The sequence below is a fragment of the Nelusetta ayraudi genome, unplaced genomic scaffold (genome assembly GCF_046127955.1).
Source record: "Nelusetta ayraudi isolate G7.1 ecotype Tasmania unplaced genomic scaffold, CSIRO-AGI_Nayr_v1 ptg000023l, whole genome shotgun sequence".
Taxonomy (NCBI): domain Eukaryota; kingdom Metazoa; phylum Chordata; class Actinopteri; order Tetraodontiformes; family Monacanthidae; genus Nelusetta; species Nelusetta ayraudi.
In genome coordinates this window covers 4,355,001-4,373,742 of record NW_027466073.1, presented here as the reverse complement: position 1 = coordinate 4,373,742, position 18,742 = coordinate 4,355,001, and the positions used below count along the sequence as shown (strand labels likewise).

General features: G+C 43.0%; 1 protein-coding gene across 1 annotated transcript in view; it reads right to left on the bottom strand.

Annotated features, from left to right (window-relative positions):
- Positions 1-18,742, bottom strand: part of LOC142889671 (NLR family CARD domain-containing protein 3-like) — a 68,462-nt gene that overhangs the window by 44,635 nt on the left and 5,085 nt on the right. The gene's annotated exons all lie outside the window — the stretch shown is intronic.

Below are 18,742 nucleotides of genomic sequence, written 5' to 3'. Positions count from 1 at the left end.
TCCGGATTTTGTCCAGGGTCCAGTTCAGAGTCAGCATTTTTCCTCTTCAAAAACTTATCCATCACTTTCAACCGTCGTCCCGCTATCCACAATCCACACACCTGTCGCTGCATCCATGCGTCACTAATTCGCTTGTCTCCAAGCGCAAGGCAATTAGCTACCTGCTGCTGCCACCTACTGGTATGGAAGAGTACTACATGATTACTCTGCCAGGCGCTAGACTGCACAGGCACACAAATGGGATAATTTCCCACGGCACACCTGACAATATCTCGCGGCACACAAACACTGGTTTACAGGAACGGGTGCGTATCAGAAAACGCTGGCAGTGTGTTTCCCGTGTCTTACTTCCGGTATAAAGTTCGCTTCAAAATTACAACAGAAATACTACCGAAAGATGCCAGTAGGTGGCAACGACGCTCTATAAATGCTTCTCTTAACGCAACAAATAAATGAAATGACTTTCATACTTACACCAACTGCTCTTAACGTATTTATTAAACAATTTAGACTTAAAGGCTTCTTTGTTGTTTCACCTTAACAGAACACTGATAATAATAATAATAATAATAATAATAATAATAATAATAATAATAATAATAATAATAATAATAATAATATTAAGAAATTGCCATTTACAAAACGTGCACATTTCTTTTAAACTTAAGTGTAGTTGTTTTCCATATCTATTGACGCAAATGACGTTAACCTTGCAATGAACGCAGCAACACTTGTACCTAATAACACTAATGATACAACAAATACACGTCAAAATGGTTGCAGTGAAAATGGACGCTTTTAATCATATATGTTTTGGCTCTTGCCAAGTAAAATTTCAGGAATTATTCTTTGTTTGTTTAGAATGTCAGACATGTATTCAGCGCTTTGTGATGAAGAGCTGGATGCCGTCATTGCAGAAATCCAACTCAGTCACCCAAACACAGGGTACAGAATGATGAGAGCATTCCTTCATGCCAGGGGATGTACGAGTGCAAAGTAAGTTTGATATGAAGTTGATCCCCACATGAATGTATTCAGTAATCTGTATTGTGCATCAGTTTAACCGAAACAAACAAATATAATTAGCTTTATTTGTATAACGCTTTCCGTACAAAATGTAGCTAAAAGTGCTTACATGGATGATTAAAAAAAGAATGGCAGTATATTTAAAAAAGAAAGGGGGGGTATTTAATAAATGAAATCATACCTTTTGTCAGCATTATCTGTGTTAACACGGATTTGTGCCTTTAATATTTTATGTAGTTTGTCTTTCTTTTTTTTTTGCTGTTGTTGTAGTTCAAAGAGTACGTGATTCCTTAAGAAGAGTGGACCCAATTGGGACTGAAGTGCGAGCCTTGGCCAATCGCACACTAAGACGGAGGCAGTATTCTGTTCCTGCACCAAATGCAATGTGGCACATAGATGGAAACCACAAATTAATACGGTATTTTTCAAAACTGTTTTTAAATACTTGAACAAATGAAACATTGAGATTTTCTACCCACTCCAAATCTTTTCATCTTTGTACCATACCTTTTTTGTGTCAAATAAGCTTTGCATGAACCTTTTTCAATTAGCTATCTGATGCCTTATATATTTTAGATTTCTCTTTCCATCTTCTCTCCCTTTTTTACCAAAAGCTGGAGATTTGTCATTCACGGTGGAATAGATGGCTTTAGCCGTTTAATTGTTTATCTGTCTGCTGCAATAAACAACCGAGCATCCACAGTGTTGGAAACAGGGGCGGTCCTAGAATTTTTTTCTTGGGGGGGCAAGCTCGGGGCACAGACTGTGGAAGGGTGGCACACCGGAATGACATTTGTTTTGTTTTTTTAAATGCCCTATGCCTTAGGTAATAATAAATGGTAGGCGGAGGTATGAATAATAGAACTATTTTATTTACCCAAATAATGCACAAAACAGTGTATCATCCAGCATTTAGTAATCTTATCTGACTGAGTAAAATGCTTTTTGTTTGTTTGAGTGGGTTGATCTGTGCTCCGGGAGAGTATACTGGTGTATCTAGTACTAGTAACCTAGTATTAGTTTCAGCAAGATAAACAAGTGTTTCATAGGTATCTATGTATCTTTGTTAACTTATAGAGATGGAAACCAACAACTGAGTTTAGTTATGAATGTTTTTTTTTTTTTAATTCATAACAGGTACAAAGTGCATACACATGAAAAATCCCTTTGTGAGAATTATATTCAAGTTACCAAAGTTTGACTTATATTACAAGTACACAGTTTATATGTATTATTTACAAACAGGATTATGACAGCTGAATACGCTTGTTTTGGTGTTGACTACCTGCAGAATGCTGAATTGCAGATGATGGGCCCTCAACCTCATCATTGGGAAAAGTTCCTGGGAAAAGTTGTATAAATTACTCATAATGTCAATACAAGTATAACATCAACTCAACTTTTAATACTTATTCAAATGTTATCGATTTTAAAGACACCCTGCTTCCTTTCTTGACATTGTGGACATATCCTATTCACTTCATTTAAGCGTCTTATGTTATAGGCCACTTGTCTATCCATTAGCTCATAAAACAACAACCACACTTCCATTCAGCACCAATAAAGAGCATTAAAATAGACATAAAGTAATAAAACAGAATGTAATTAGATTAAATTAATATTGCCCATTCCACAGTCCAGAACAAAGCAGAGGTGGTGTGCGACTTTGAGTGTGACTGATTCAGGATGCAGTGACTGTAGTGATGGTGAGGTGAAGCCTCATGAGGCATTGAACCACTTGAGCCAACTGGTTCGAAGCTTCATGTGCACACGAAACCACCTACTGGCCAAATGTACAATCACAGGCAAGCTGTGTCTGAACCACGTGTGATGCATTGAATTTTTGTGTCTGTTATGTCTGTTGGGAATGACTATGAATTGCAAAAAATGAATGAACAAATCATTTCTGTACATAAATTATATATATATATATTTTTGTTTTTTTTTCTCACTTATTTATGATTATTTTTATGGGGACTGATGCCAGTGGTTATGGGGATGCTCCAAACAAATTTTGTTGTTAACTTTGTTCAACAATGACAATAAATAAATAACTTGACTTGATAACTATGTGTATGATACATTTTTTGAATGTATTCTGTTTGTGCAATTTTTTTCTGAAAATGGCATGGGTGTAATCAGGCAGATGACAGTGAAAGTGATTGTGGGACTTGGAAAAGGGTATAGATCAGGGGTGCTCACACTTTTCAACATGCAAGCTACTTTTAAAATGAGCAAGTCAAAAAGATCCACTTCCTATAAAACAGGAAAACATATTCATTCAGAAATATATTTGTAGTCCAATGATAAAGAAAGAAAGAGGATTAAATGGGTCAACATGTTCCCATGTGCATTTATGCTCATCATTGCACAGAAAATTCATGGTTTAAAATTGTTTAGGTTATATCTGCCTATGTTTGATTTTATCAATAAAAGTGTGTTTACGTTAAGATGTTTTGCTGTATAGTTTTGTGTTTTCCAGCGCATAGGTTAGGGATAATTGGTGTGTGTGTGTGTGTGTGTGTGTGTGTGTGTGTGTGTGTGTGTGATGCAGACGTTTTGCCAGCAGCATCTCCCAGGATCTTCGGCGCGTCTGCAGTGCGTGCGCATTTTGAAGCGCATTTTCCGAGCGAGGCGTCTCCATCAGTTTACGCCAGGATTGCAAGCTCACGCGACAACCCCGTTAGTTTTGCGTGTAAAACAACAGCGAAACTCTTTTTCCTGTCCCTGTCTGGTCTTTATTTGATCTGAATAGTGCCGAAGCCGATACGTCACATTTACGTTTCACTGTAAAGCACAGCACATATAAAAACAAAATCCAGCACATCGTACATTATGACCAAAATCAACCAGATCCACCGTGTTTTCTAATCCTGCCTGAACGATTCTACCTGCTGTAATTGACGCGGATCTCTCTCTCTCTCTCTCTCTCTCTCTCTCTCTCTCTCACACTCACTCTCTCTCTCCATGCGATCGACCCAAACTCCCTTCGCAATTGACCAGTAGATCGTGATGGACGTAATGGGCACCCCTGGCATGGATGCTTGTGTAACATGGACATTAATGTACAGGACAGGGGGCTCCATCCTATCACCTCTCCTCTCCTCACTCTCTCCCTAAGCTCTCAAAACTATCTCCAAACTAAACGCTATCTAGTCTCAAACACTCCAAACTATAAACACGATCCAAAATCTAGTAATCCAAACTCTCTCCAAATCTCAGTTGACTGCAACTCTCCTACAATAACCCCCATTTTGAATGGAGCCTGAGGGGTCTATATAAACCGTTAAAATATGAATTGCAGATATATATACATATATATATATATATATATATATATATATATACATATATATACATATATATATATATACATATATATATATATGTATCCACTGAGACTTACCGTCTGTAATGTGTCTTCCACAGGTCCGGTACGGGTCATGGACTACGAGGAGTACGACGACGAGTACTTGCTCTTCCAGCAGCTTCTCAACGACACCGCCAACACCTCTGAGCCGGGTTACGTGGTCAGCGACCCGGTCCAGCTGTGTCCCAGGACCGGCGTCAACCACTTTGGCGCCAGGATCATCCCAGTCTTCTACTACGTCAACTTCCTGCTCAGCTACCTCGGCAACGGCTTGGTGCTCTTTGTCATCTACAAGTACGAGAAGCTCAACACCGCCACCAACGTCTTCCTCCTGAACCTGGTCCTGTCCAATGTCCTCTTCACCTCCAGCCTCCCCTTCTGGGCCACCTACCACCTCTCGGAGTGGATCTTCGGCGAGGCGCTGTGCAAGCTGGTCAGCGGCGCCTACTCTGTTGGCTTCTGCTACCTGACCGTGGTGCACGCGGTCCCGGCCGCCAAGAGCAGGAGGAGGGCGAACGCCGTGGCGGGAACGCTGACGGTCTGGCTGGTCAGCGTGGCGGCCAGCGCCAAGGAGTTTGTCCTGCAGACGGTGTGGGAGAGTCCGTTCGACGGGCTGATGTGCGAGGAGGCCGGGTACCCCGAGAGCACCGTGCTACCAGCAGTTCCTGCTCTTCTTCCTGCTCCCGCTCTTCATGGTGATGTACTGCTACACCGGCATCACCGTCCGCGTCCTGTCCACTCGGCTGAAGAACAAGTGCCGCACCGTCAAGCTCATCTTTGTCACCGTTTTCACCTTTTTCCTCTGCTGGACGTCCTACAACGTGATAGTCTTCCTGCGCGCCCTTGAGCTCTCCGGCCCCAGCCGGGGGGGGCGGCTCATCGTGTGCCGCCTCGGAGGCCACGGACTATGCGCTGTACGTGACGCAGAACGTGGCCTACGTGTACTGTTGCGTCAGTCCCGTGTTTTACACGTTTGTGGGCAAGAAGTTCCAGAGCCACTTGAGAAAGCTGCTGGCCAGGAAGCTGCCGTGCCTCCACAAGCACATGAGCCTCAGCAGCCAGAGCAGCAGGACCACGTCCCAGAGGACCGCACACTCTGTCTACTAGTGCCCGTCTCACACACACACACACACACACACACACACACACACACACACACACACACACAGAGCCAGTTGTTCCCACCTAGACAGTAAGCGCTGTATATCTAGAAAAACATACTAGCAGTTCATGGACTAAGTCTCAATCCAGGGTCTGCATCCTTGGAAGGAAGCCTCCATTGTCTGAAGGAAGCGTCCTCCGTCCGAAGGAAGCTCCGTCTGAAGGAAGCGTCCTCCGTCTGAAGGAAGCGTCCTCCCAAGGACCCGGCCCAGAAGGACCGACCCAAACCCCGCCTCCCCGGTAACCTCACGGGACGGTCTAGCCTTGGGCGTACTTCCTGGTTGCGTCACCGCCGTTCCCTCCTGCTGGCCAACCCCGGAGTGTGGTTTTCATAGCATCAAGCTCACCATTGGTTGGTTGGATGTTCAAATCAGTAAAAACCCAGCGCTAAAAACTGAAGATTTGATGTGAAATTTCAATACTTAAATTTATACGCGGTGTCTTTGCGCTAATGGCGCTAATTTCAGCTGACTTCCCAGGATCCCAGGATGCTTTGCAGCAGCAGCACGCAAAGCATCCTGGGATACAGAAGGAGGTGAAGGATAGTAGTGGTGTAGCCTTGGTGCTAACAGTAGCGAGCATTTGGAGCGTCGTTCTGACTATTGGGAATTGGGAGGAGCCTTCAGCGCAGTGCGGTGACGCAACTTCCTTTCAAATTGCAGCCTTCCAAGGATGCAGCGCCTGAACTGAGACACAGCCATGGATTGCTGGTGACGTACGGGGTCACGTGACCCGTTCACTGACCAGTGAACATGGCGCGGGGATGTGTGTGAAAAGTACACAATTATTCTTTGGGTTTTGAACTCAACGGTTTGTTGTGTTGTGTAAACCTTGTCAGCAGTGAGTTGTATCAACTATTATCAACTACTACAAATAGATCAATAAATATACACATTTTATGGACTGAAATGTGTTTTTCTGATGTGGGCTGTTTGTCCTGGTGTGTTTCCAGAGGAAGTCCTAGATCCTTGTGGCTGTAGGGGGAGTAGGAGGCTCAACGTTGGCCTTGACAAAGGACAGTGGTGACCTTGTCACTGCTGAGCTCCACTCAGTTTGTTCAAACACTGGGTTTGTTTTTACCTAACCCTGATGGAGCCTTGCTATGAGTGGAACTGTGACACACGAGAAGGCTTTACTAGACAGAGGGGGTGGGGGGTAGCGGAGCAGCAGCAGATGGATGCAGTGTTTTGGTGAGCCACCTCATAGGAGGAGACAATGTATCCTGGGATATCATGGAGAAAACGTGTTGCTGTAATGTCAATGGAACCAAGTCAGTGTCTGTGAAGCCCCACCAGGGTGTTGAGCTACGAGAACAGGGGTGACATGACAGACCTGCATCGAGTCGGCGGGCCACCGAAGTTATGTTGACGGGGGGGGGGCAACTCCATTGGGACAGACCTCTACATCGCGGTCGAACGTGATATATGGATAGATGGCGGTCAAAACGCTATTTCGCCGGTGATAGATAGTGTGTGTTGAATACATACATTCGTCACTGTATTTTGATTTACCTTGTATGTATATCTATACTGTTGGAATCATATATTTAGTTTAGATGTTAGTGTTGAATAATATAATTAGTTTAGATGTTTGTTTATAATAACATGATTATTAATATAAAGCTGTTTAATCATTTGGCTGACCTACTCATAGAGAAAAGGCATTGTTGCAGGAGTCACACAAAGAGCTCAAGAAGGAACAAAGGGAAGAACATCCCTCACTAACTGGTGACCCTGGGGGAGCAGAGGGTGACCCTGGAGACCAGAGGGTGACCCTGGGGGACCAGTGGGTGACCAGAGGGTGACCCTGGGGGACCGGATCACCCTGGGGGAGCAGAGGGTGACCATGGGGGACCAGAGGATGGACAGAGAGCTAACTGACTTTGCGACCACCATAAGACTTTATAACCCGGTCATTTACAGGGGGGAGAACTCATGATCCATCGGAGGCACGGGGGGGAGGAGCCTGTGACCTCAGGCATGTTGTGCACTGTATTATTTCAACAGGTCACGCTGGAACCAATGATGGATCATTTGGCTCCCTGCCAAATAAGGACTTGTTTCCTGTTGCACTCAGTAATCAGAGACTTGGATCAAAGGCTGCCCCAACATCCAATGAGGCTTGGGTCTGGTGACCGGGCAGCCAGTCAGAAGAGGACAACACCTGGGAGTGTTTGCATGTTTTCTTTCTGTATAAAAGGACTGGGTCAAGGGACAGAGAGCAGTCAGACTTCATGCCCTGACAATACTTTGGTGTTGCTAGAGTTCTGAACTGGGCCCAGAGCTCTGTATAGTTGTACCCTCAATTGATTTCTTTACTAAAGACATATTTAAATTGGCATTCTTCTCCTGTGACTCTTCATTCAACCAACACGCGGATCAGCAGCACGGCACAAGGAAATCTGATCCAACAATACATAGAGAGAGAGAGAGAGAGAGAGAGAGAGAGAGAGAGAATTTTGTGTATACAACATTAATACAAACAAAGTACCGTAAATACACCAGGGATTGACAGAAAAAAAAAGATAACCTTAATCAACCGATGTAGTTTGGCCTAATAGAGTTGCCGTATGTGATGTCATTGGCAGTCGCCCACCGGACAGAGGCGACTGCCAATGACGTCACATACGGCAACTCTATTAGGACGGGGTTTGCCCATGTCTGTACTAGAACCACCCAGAACCACCAGGGTGTTTAGCTCTTAGAACACCCTAGAAGCTCCTAGAACCATCCAGAACCACCCAGAACCACCAGGGTGTTTAGCTCTTAGAACCCCCTAGAACAATCCAGAACCACCAGGGTGTTTAGCTCTTAGAATCCCCGAGAACAATCCAGAACCACCAGGGTGTTGAGCGCTTTATTGCAATGACTCTGCAAACACTGAGACACCTGAGTCAAATGATACAAGTGTTGGTGAAGATGCCACATTTCACAGCACATTGAAGCTACTAACATAGATCTACATACACATTAATCTACCTGAACATGCAAACACAAGCAGGTGGAGATTTAAAGATACTGCTCAAGAAAAAAGGTGCATTAAACATTGATGGACTTATATGGGTACGCATACAAATATATATTTATTAGTGCTGGGACTCTATTAAAGAAAATAATCTAATTAATTATGGTCTTTGTAATTGGTCAAACCTCTGACCTTTGACCTCTATCAGTCATGGTTGACCTCCAGTGCTCACGCAGTGCTTCACTGGAAGGCCAAGAACAATCCAAGAGTCCATATGTGGCACTGCAAGGTCCACCAGTGGCTTCTGGGACGTCTCTCCCAGTAACCACAGCAACGTGTAGGGAGAAGCAGTCTGCCAGCCACCAGGCTCCACTGGGGTCAAAGGTCGTGACACGCAGTTCTGTCAGCCACCACTAGATGGAGCTCTCCTCTTCACTCTCCTCCTCATCCTCCCTCAATACCTCTCCCACCTGCAGCAGAAATAAAGTCTCTTGAAAAGTATTTTTCACCTCCAAAATGAAGATGTTATAGAAGTCTGAAGTGAGAGCAGAGCAGTGTGTTGTTGATGTGTGGAACCTTCATGCTGAGATGTTCCAGCCGTGGATGATGAGAGCAGAAGCAGTGGTTGTGTTGCTGCTGCCTTCACTGAGCAGCTGCTCCAAGTCCTGCTTCTTCCACTGAGGATTCAGCTCCACCAGTGGCTTCTGGGACGTCTCTCCCAGTAACCACAGCAGCTTGTAGGGAGAAGCAGTCCGCCAGCCACCAGGCTCCACTGGGGTCAAAGATCGTGACACGCAGTTCTGTCAGCCACCACTAGATGGAGCGCTCCTCTTCACTCTCCTCCTCATCCTCCCTCAATACCTCTCCCACCTGCAGAGAGAAGAAGAGACAGCAGGAGTCAGGACTCACAGTCCTTGAACGCATCATCACACAGACGTTGACTGTTGATGGAGATGATGGAGTGACTGGTGAGAAGAAGCAGACTCTCAGTCACATGTCAAGTGTGGAACATATGAAGGTCATGTGACCATGGAGTGTTGGACTGATACTGAGGCCTGATGAAGATGAACTGATCAATAATTGAGGGGTGAACTGAGAGAAGAAGCAGTTTGGCAGCAGATGTTGGATGAATGAGGAGCAGCTGGACGACACCATCCTCCTCTCACACTGTGACTGGGAACACTGGACCTCTGCTGTGGGATCAACTGGCTTTGGTGCTGGAACCATCATCCACTGCTTCCAAACCAGTACTGACCTCACAGTCTGCAGTTGATAGTCTCTGCTGTGGACAAGATCCATCAGTGGCTTCACTGATGAAGCCTTCAGGTTGTTCAACCTCAGGTCCAGCTCTCTGAGGTGGGAGGGGTTGGACTTCAGAGCTGAGAGCAGCCAATCACAACTGACCTCTGACAAACTGCAGTCAATCAACCTGAATAGAGAATAAATGATGGAGAGTTTATAATGATAGAGAGTTTTTCCAGGGTGTCATCACTCTGAAAATCAAAGTGAAATGTCCACTTCAGAATCTGACACTACAGAAAATGTCACCTTGAAATTAAATCCTCAGTCCAAAACTAATGTGTGTTGAAATGATGTTTGGTCACATGACCACTGATGAACAGAATGAAGTTTTCATATTTCTGGATGTCATTTTGATATGAATCAACCTTCAGTTCAATGTTTATTCAACATGTGTGATGAAGTGTGTTTGGTGCTGAAACCATCATCCACTGGTTCCAAACCAGTACTGACCTCAGAACCTCCAGTTTACAGTCTGGACTCTGCAGAAAACCACTCAGCACCTTCACTCCTGAATCCTGCAGCTGGTTCCAACTCAGGTCCAGGAGTCCGAGGTGGGAGGGGTTGGACTTCAGAGCTGAGAGCAGCCAATCACAGCTGAGCTCTGACAAACTGCACAACTCCAACCTGAATAGAGAATAAATGATGGAGTGAGTGGAGTTTTCATCACTATATGAAATTAAAAATATGAATGTCTATAACACTGTAATGTCCATTAAACCAATCAGAAGCACAACAATAATACTGAAATAATGAATCACCACAATAAAATATTTTATATCAACCTGTTTAGTCATGTGACCACTGATCAGCTGTTAACAATGTTGGAATTCATTGATTCATTTTGCCTCAAAGGTTCAGTGTGTAAAATCAGTGCAGATTTATTGCTGAAAGCTTCATATACAACCGTCAATATAGTTTGAAGTCTTTGATTCGTAGAAAATAAAAGTCCTCTGCTTTTCCTGCCATTAGAATGCTTCTTTCTAGAAACAGACAGAAGGTCAAAGGTCGTGGCCATCTTGCACTGCCATGTTTGTAGGCGGCTGGTTGGGAAGATGAGTTTGAGAGACAGTTTCATATTGATGGTTGGAGGCTGGAATCCTCTAATAAAGCAAGTGCTGAGAACAAATGGTTATTAAGTGACTGAAATGCAGTGGAATCTTTTCTGCATCTTGCTCATCAATACTGAACTGACTGAGATGATAGAACCTGCATTGACCCTTGACCTTCTGCTGAGTCCAGCTGGATCTATCTACAGTATCTAAGTGCTCATACAGGTGGCTAATGCTAGCGCTAGCTGAAAATCATGCTAGCACTGGACTGTCTGCTGTGACTATGACTGATTGTGATGCTAATAGATGGTTGTAATATTTGTGTTGATGGAACTTTATCATTATACAGAGAACTAGACACCTTTGCTGTCAACCACATCCTTTATGATGCTGGAAGGCTACCGTAGTTCACTGGCAAGAAGGGGAGAGGGAGCGTCAGCAAGTAAGCACTGCAATCTGATGGCACTAGATGGCAGGATTTTACATACTGGACCTTCAAACCCAGTTTCACTCATTTCAAACACAAACCAGTGACTGGAAATTGAATTTCCAACAGCAGTAAAGTGAAAATCATGACAACAATAACAAAAGTGATAGAAATTGTAAAGTGAAGAGGGTGAACTGACCTCAGAGTCTCCAGTTTACAGTCTGGACTCTGCAGAAAACCACTCAGCTCCTTCACTGTTGAATCCTGCAGCTGGTTGTCACTCAGGTCCAGGTGTCTGAGGTGGGAGGGGTTGGACTTCAGAGCTGAGAGCAGCCAATCACAGCTGAGCTCTGACAACCTGCACCTCTCCAGCCTGAATGTAGAATAAATGATGGAGAGTTTATAATGATGGAGAGTTTTTCCAGGGTGTCATCACTCTGAAAATCAAAGTGAAATGTCGACTTCAGAATCTGACTCTACAGAATAAAATGGGAGAGGGAGGGCGAGCGAACGAGTGCTGCACTGTGGAGTCCATTACTGGCTCTTGATGATGTTGGTGTCTGGGCCCCCTTGCACCAAAGTAGGATTGCGTCATCCAAGATGAGTCACTAAGCCTTCAGCGTTCAACCAATCCACAACACGTGTGTCCAGGCTTCATGGGTCGCACTAAAAGCCATCCAGGATGAGAAGACACGGATTCATCAAGCCAGGTGAAAGCTCTCCTGGATCAGTGCGCCATGCTCGCGGCTTCCTTCCATAGACCCCGGTTATGGAGCTGGGATTAACGGATTGGCCATCTTTGACCTCCTCAGAAGCCTCCATGAGGATTTGCGCCTGGGACGGGGATTCAGACACTCTACCGTCCAGTGTCACAACAACAACTTCATGTTACTCTTTGATGTGTCTTTATGTTTCTATAATAATAATAATAATAATAACAATAAACTTTATTTATATAGCACTGCTCATACACAACATGTGCAACCCACAGTGCTTAACAAAATAAAACAAAACAAAACAAAGAAAGGTAATAATAATAATAAGAACAATTTATTGTTTATTTGGAGAAGCAAGTGTACAGACATTTCTCTTGCGTACAATATAAAGTCCACATCAAGTGTGGATATGAAAATATAATTGCTAATAATACTCCATTCCTTTTAACATAAAAAAGAAAGAAAAAAAAAACTAACAAAAAAAAAAACACAGTAAAATGTGTATCATCTCATGAACCAGTCTAGCAGTGTGTATCATGACAATGATTTTACAGAGCAGTCAAATTCAGTTTACAGAAATTACAGCTTTTATATATTCCGTCCATTTTGTCCATATCCTGAAAAAGGAGTCTCTTTGACCTTTAAGACAGAATGACAATTTCTCTAGAATGTAAATATTCTGAACAATATCAATCCATTCATCAATTGTAGGTGCTTCAGTCCTCAACCATTTTCTCGTGATAGTTTTTTTGCTTGCTGCCAGAAGCATTGCCATGAGTTTTTTATCTGACAAATTCCAGTTATCCCATGAGATGTCTCCTAAGTACAGGACTTCACATTTACAAGGAATTTTCTCAACAAAAATGTTATTTAAGTGCATGCACAGTTGATCCCAGAATGGTTTGATCACCGGACAACCCCAGAAGATATGCTAATGATTTGCCTTGTCTGTCTTACATTGTCTCCAGCAGGTAGCACTGTTGCTGTGATGTTTTTTCTGGGCAGGGGTTACAAAAAACCGAACAATGTTCTTCCAACAGAATTCCCTCCATGAATTGGAGCTTGAGGTCGTCCATTGAAATTTGTGAATCTTTTCCCAGCTTTCAACTGAAATAATTAAATTTCCTTCTTTTTGCCATTTATTCCTTATGTAGTCTGTGTCAACTTGTTTGTACAGCTAAATACCATTGTATAACTAGGAGACAACTTTAGTACAGGAACCTGATTTCAACAATGACAAAAGCACTTCTAAGAATCCTGGTCCAGCTGTTTCCCAAGTTTCTTGTAGATTATGATTATAGTAAGACCTAACCTGCAGATATCTGAAGAAGTCATCCTTCTCCAACCCATTTGACCTTTGAAGTTCTTCAAAACTCTGAAACACCCCCCTCTTGATAAATGTAATAGGTGGTTAATCCTTTTGAGATCCATCCCTTGAATCTCCCGTCATTCTTGTTTGGTTTAAAAGCCGAGTCAAAAGCGCACCACTTGAACATTTTGATCTGGTTACCTAAATGGCAAATTTTCACTATTCTTCTCCAAGAGTTTAGCATTGTGTATAACATCGAGTCATGCGGTATCATCAAATCATCTTGTAGTTCTTTGTCCATCAACATCGATAAGAGAGGTACACCTTCCACTGAGGAACTCTCTATGTCTTTCCATCCTGCATTGTATTGTGGACAGCATAGATAGATTAATGGTTTCAGTTGAGCTGCAAGATAATATTCCTGTAGGTTGGGAAGACCCAACCCCCCTTTCTCTTTCTTCAACTGCAGTGTTCTGTACCTTATTCTGGCCTTTTTCCCTTGCCAGATATATTGTGATATTAATCTGTCCCACTCTGTAAATTGTTTCTCTGGAATCAAGATAGGTAAGCACTGAAATAGATATAACAAGCGTGGACTGACTCAACTCTGGAGTGTAAATTGAAAAAAGGGATCACATTCCATCTCTGTATGTCTATTTTTAGTCTTGATGGTAGGGGGCCATAGTTGGCATCGAAAGTCCTGGAAAATTCTTTTGTTAGAAAACCCCCCAAATATTTTATGGAATCCGCCTCCCAATTCCATCTATACAAACTCTTAATTTTGTTTGGAGGGACATAATTCAGTGTTAAAACCTGAGTCTTGTTGATATTAATCTTGTAACCCGACAATGAACCATATTCCGCAATCATCTCCATTAATATGGGTATAGTTTTAGTTGGATTTGTTATAGTTAGTATTAAATCATCAGCGAACAGGGATAGCTTTTGTTCACCAGAGGCCATCGCAACTCCTGTTATGTCAGGCCTCTGCCTTATCCATTGGCTCAAAGGCTCTATAAAAAGGGCGAAGAGGAGAGGTGAAATACAACACCCCTGCCTCGTACCTCTTTCCAAAATAAATGATTCCGATAGATCTCCGTTAATTTTTATCTTAGCTGATGGTTTCTCGTACAATGCCGCCAATACATCAATTAAGGACTGGTGGAATCCAAATTTATGCAACACTTTATACAGAAATGACCATCTGACCGAGTCAAATGCCTTTTCTGCGTCCAAACTCAGCATTGCAGTTTCTATTTTGTTTTGTTCTACGTGATTCAAGATGTGAAATGTTTTTCTGGTGTTGTCCTGAGTCATTCTGTGTTTGATAAAACCCGTCTGGTCCTTATGTATTATGTCGGGTAAAATCTTTTCAAGCCTCTGTGAAAATATGGCAGTAAATAATTTATAATCAATATTTAACACACTCACTGGACGGTAGTTACCACAATCCAATTTATCCTTCCCCTCCTTAGGAATTACTGATATTATTGCGTCTCTCCATGAAGGAGGGATTATTTTCTCTTTCAAAACGCAGTTAAACGCTCTCAATAAAGTAGGGATTAACTGATCTTGCATTTCTTTATACCACTCGGAGGTAAAACCATCCATTCCTGGGGATTTTCCTCCTTTTAACTTTCCAATAACTGCTCGTAGTTCTTCGTCGGTTATCTCCGATATTAATTTTTTATTTTGTTCACTCGTGACTGTAGGGAGAGTCAGGTGGGAAAGAAAGATGTCTATCTGATGATCGTTGTTTAATTTGGGTTGGGAATATAAGGTCTGATAAAAGTTTTTAAAACATTTATGAATATTTCCCAGTCCTGTCTCAACACCATTTGTATTTGTGTTTCGTATTTTATAAATAGTTCTATCTGACTGTTGTTTTCGTAATTTAAATGCTAAGAGCTTGAGCGATTTCTCCCCCCCTTCATAATATTTTTGTCTTGTAAGGAGAAGTTTCTTTTGTATCTCTAGTGTGTTTAACTCATCCAATTCTCTTTTCACTTCCTTGATTTTAATATTTGTTACCTCCCGGAAGGTTTTAGAATGCTCCTGTTGGAGTTTCCTTAACTCCTCCTCCAGTTTGTATTGTTTTTGTAATCTCATTTTCTTTTCGTTTGAGGAGATCGCTATTATTTTACCCCTGATCACCGACTTTAACGCGTCCCAGAGTATAATTGGCCCCACCTCTTCATTGTCGTTTTCATCCAAGTATCTTTTAATTTCATCTTTCAAATTATTTTTAATAATTTTATTTTTCAGCAAGTTTGTGTTAAACCTCCAGAGAGTGAATCTGTTTTTCTTAGTCAGAAAAAAAGACATATAAATTGGACTGTGGTCCGAGTTAGGGCTCTGGCCGATTTCACATTTTTCTATCCTATGAATATCATCTTTGAGCATGAAAAAATAATCTATGCGTGAGTATACTTTGTATGGAGGGGAGTAATGCGTGTAATCCCGACGACATGGATTTTTAACTCTCCATACATCCACCAATTCAGTTTCTTCTAACATGTTTCTGATTCTTTTACTGATAGTTTGTGTATTAGATTTTCCATCAGACGAATCCAAATTCGGGTTTAATCTAACATTAAAGTCCCCGGCATATATCAATACCCCTTGACTTTTTGTTACTGTCATTTCAAATATGTGTCTATAGAAGGTCCAGTCGCTACCAGGTGGAGCATAAACATTAATAAGAGTTATCAGGACGCCATCAATTTTCCCTGTAGTCAAAACAAATCTGCCTTCCTTGTCTTTATGTTCTGCAATATGTTCATAGTGCAGGGTACTTGATATTAAAGTTGCCACCCCTCTTCGCCTCCCCGAAGCATGGGAAGAAAAATACACATATTTATATCCCATCTTATTCAACTTGGCATGTTCGGAATCGTCTAGGTGGGTTTCCTGCAGAAAAGCTATTTGGACCTTTTCTTTCTTTAATTTAGATAAAATCTTCCATCTTTTTATCGGATTATGCATCCCATTTATATTGAATGAAACCACCTTCAGTTGTTTTCTTTCCATTTAAGTGATGTCTTCCATTTCACCAATCACATTGGAGAGCCCCCTCAAGCCCACTAGAACTAAAAGAACATGAACAGATAAAGCAAGAACATACATACTCACTGCACAATGAAAAAACAAAAAAACAAAAAACAAAACAAAACAAGCTCGGCTTCCAAACAGGGGTCCATAACCTAGACCCTGTTGAGCTTCTTGGTGACAGCCCGGAAGGGAATGTCCTCCCAAATCTATTGGTGAGGGCCCTTCAGGTGGCAGCAGCACAGTTCCGGATGGACCCTGACAAACCTTTTTGTGAAACTATCATCTTTAACTTAGCCTATGTAGAAATTTCTATCTGAGAAGTGTACCTCAAGAGGAAAAACATGGTATCCTTCAGTTCTCAAGGAGCTGGTGGTGATGTTCTCCTAAATGCCCGGAGCCTCTCTTTGTAGTTGACTTCTCTTGAAGAGCTGGAGGCGCCTTTCTCTCTTCTCCCTCCTGTCCTAGTCCAGGTCAGCCGCTCGATCTGCTCCTTCAGGGAATCAGGTGAACTGATGACTTTCACTTTGTAACCTCTTTTGACCATGTCCTCCGTAGCCTCCTCTATGTTGTCGTAGGTTCTGGGCCCTTCTTCATATCTCACTCGCAATCTCGCCGGAAAAAGGGTCTGGAACGAGACCCCGTTCTCCTTCAGAGCCCTACGAACCTCCGTATACTCTCGTCGTTTTCTGAGAATGACTGGTGGGTAGTCGTGGTCGAGATTTATTCGCTTTTCACGCCAAAAGAGTCCCTTTTGTTGCCAAGCCTTGCGCAGTACAGACTCTTTCATTTTGAAGCTCGAAAACCTCACAAGTATTGAACGTGGTGATACATTCTTCGGGGGTTGCGGTCCCAGCGCCCGATGTGCTCTTTCTATCCGCACGTCTGCCGCGTTCTCGACCAGACCGAGCCCCTCTTTCAGTAAGGTCTCCACAAATGTAGTCATCGACTCCGAGTCCTTCTCGGACCCCTCCGGAACACCGTAGATCCTGACATTTTCCCGACGAGATCGACTGTCTAGGTCCGTTAGCTTTTCTTCCAGCTTCACGTGTAACTTTAGCAGCCCGGTTAACACTTCCTCCGTGTTTAGAGTCCTCTCTTCATTTTTCTCCACCCGCTCCTCCACTTCGCTGATTCTTGCATTCGTTTTATTAATTTCCTCCTTGATAGACTTCAGTTGTTCGTTGTTTTCCTGACGGAAACCTCTCAGTTCTTCTAGTAACACTTCTAAGCTAGCCATCTCGTCCTCGCTTCTTCGTTAGCCCGTGGCTTCACGGAGTTAGCTGTAACTACTTCCTTTCTCTCGCCGATTGTTATATAGAAGCAGGGGCTTCGTTTGTCGTCTTACCCCCTCTGTACGTTTACCGTGGTATGTGGAAATTATATTACTCAACTGGATGGGGGTAGGTCTGTGATTTCTTCGGTTCTTTCGGGAGCCGTTCTATCGAGCTGCCATCTCCATGAGTCTCCAGACTCTCGAACTTTCAAAGCTCGCGAGCTTGGAAGCCCAGACTCCCAGGTCATAGTCATGCGCACCAAGCATTCAGCATAAGGGATCTTCCCTTGGCCAAGCAGCCAGGGCGCATGATCAATTGGAGGCATAGTGACAGGACCGTCCACTGTCACAAAAACAAGCTCATGTTACTCTTTGATGTGTCTTCATCTTTCTATGGGATGTGTATTTTTATATAGGATGCATGGCAAAGTAGAAGTCATCTTAGAAATGATCCAATGATTGCAATATGATCTCAACTCATTTCTTTATCATGATTGAAATGAAATGATTCCAAAGCTTGAAATAATGACAGTGGCTGGAGGTGAATGTGATAACAATGTGCAGTGTTGAGTGGAAGAAGCACTGCCTTCCACTGGTGGTGACTGTTGACTGAGACAAGGATGAAATAGATCCTGGAACTCAGCCTGGTCTGGAGCAGCTCACTCCACACAATAAATCTCCATGGTAACTTCTAGCAGAACATATCTCACTTCCACCTATCCCACTGTTGTGCAACCACATCAAACATCAATTGATCCAGGATAACCAAGATATCCCGGCTTAATCCCTCATCCTAGTTTCCTGCAACAGGGCCCAGTCAAGTGAAAATCATGACAACAATAACAAGAGTGATAGAAGTTGTAGAGTGAAGAGGGTGAACTGACCTCAGAGTCTCCAGTTTACAGTCTGGACTCTGCAGAAAACCACTCAGCACCTTCACTCCTGAATCCTGCAGCTGGTTGAGACTCAGGTCCAGGTGTCTGAGGTGGGAGGGGTTGGACTTCAGAGCTGAGAGCAGCCAATCACAGCTGAGCTCTGACAACCTGCAGCTCTCCAACCTGAATGTAGAATAAATGATAGAGAGTTTTTCCAGG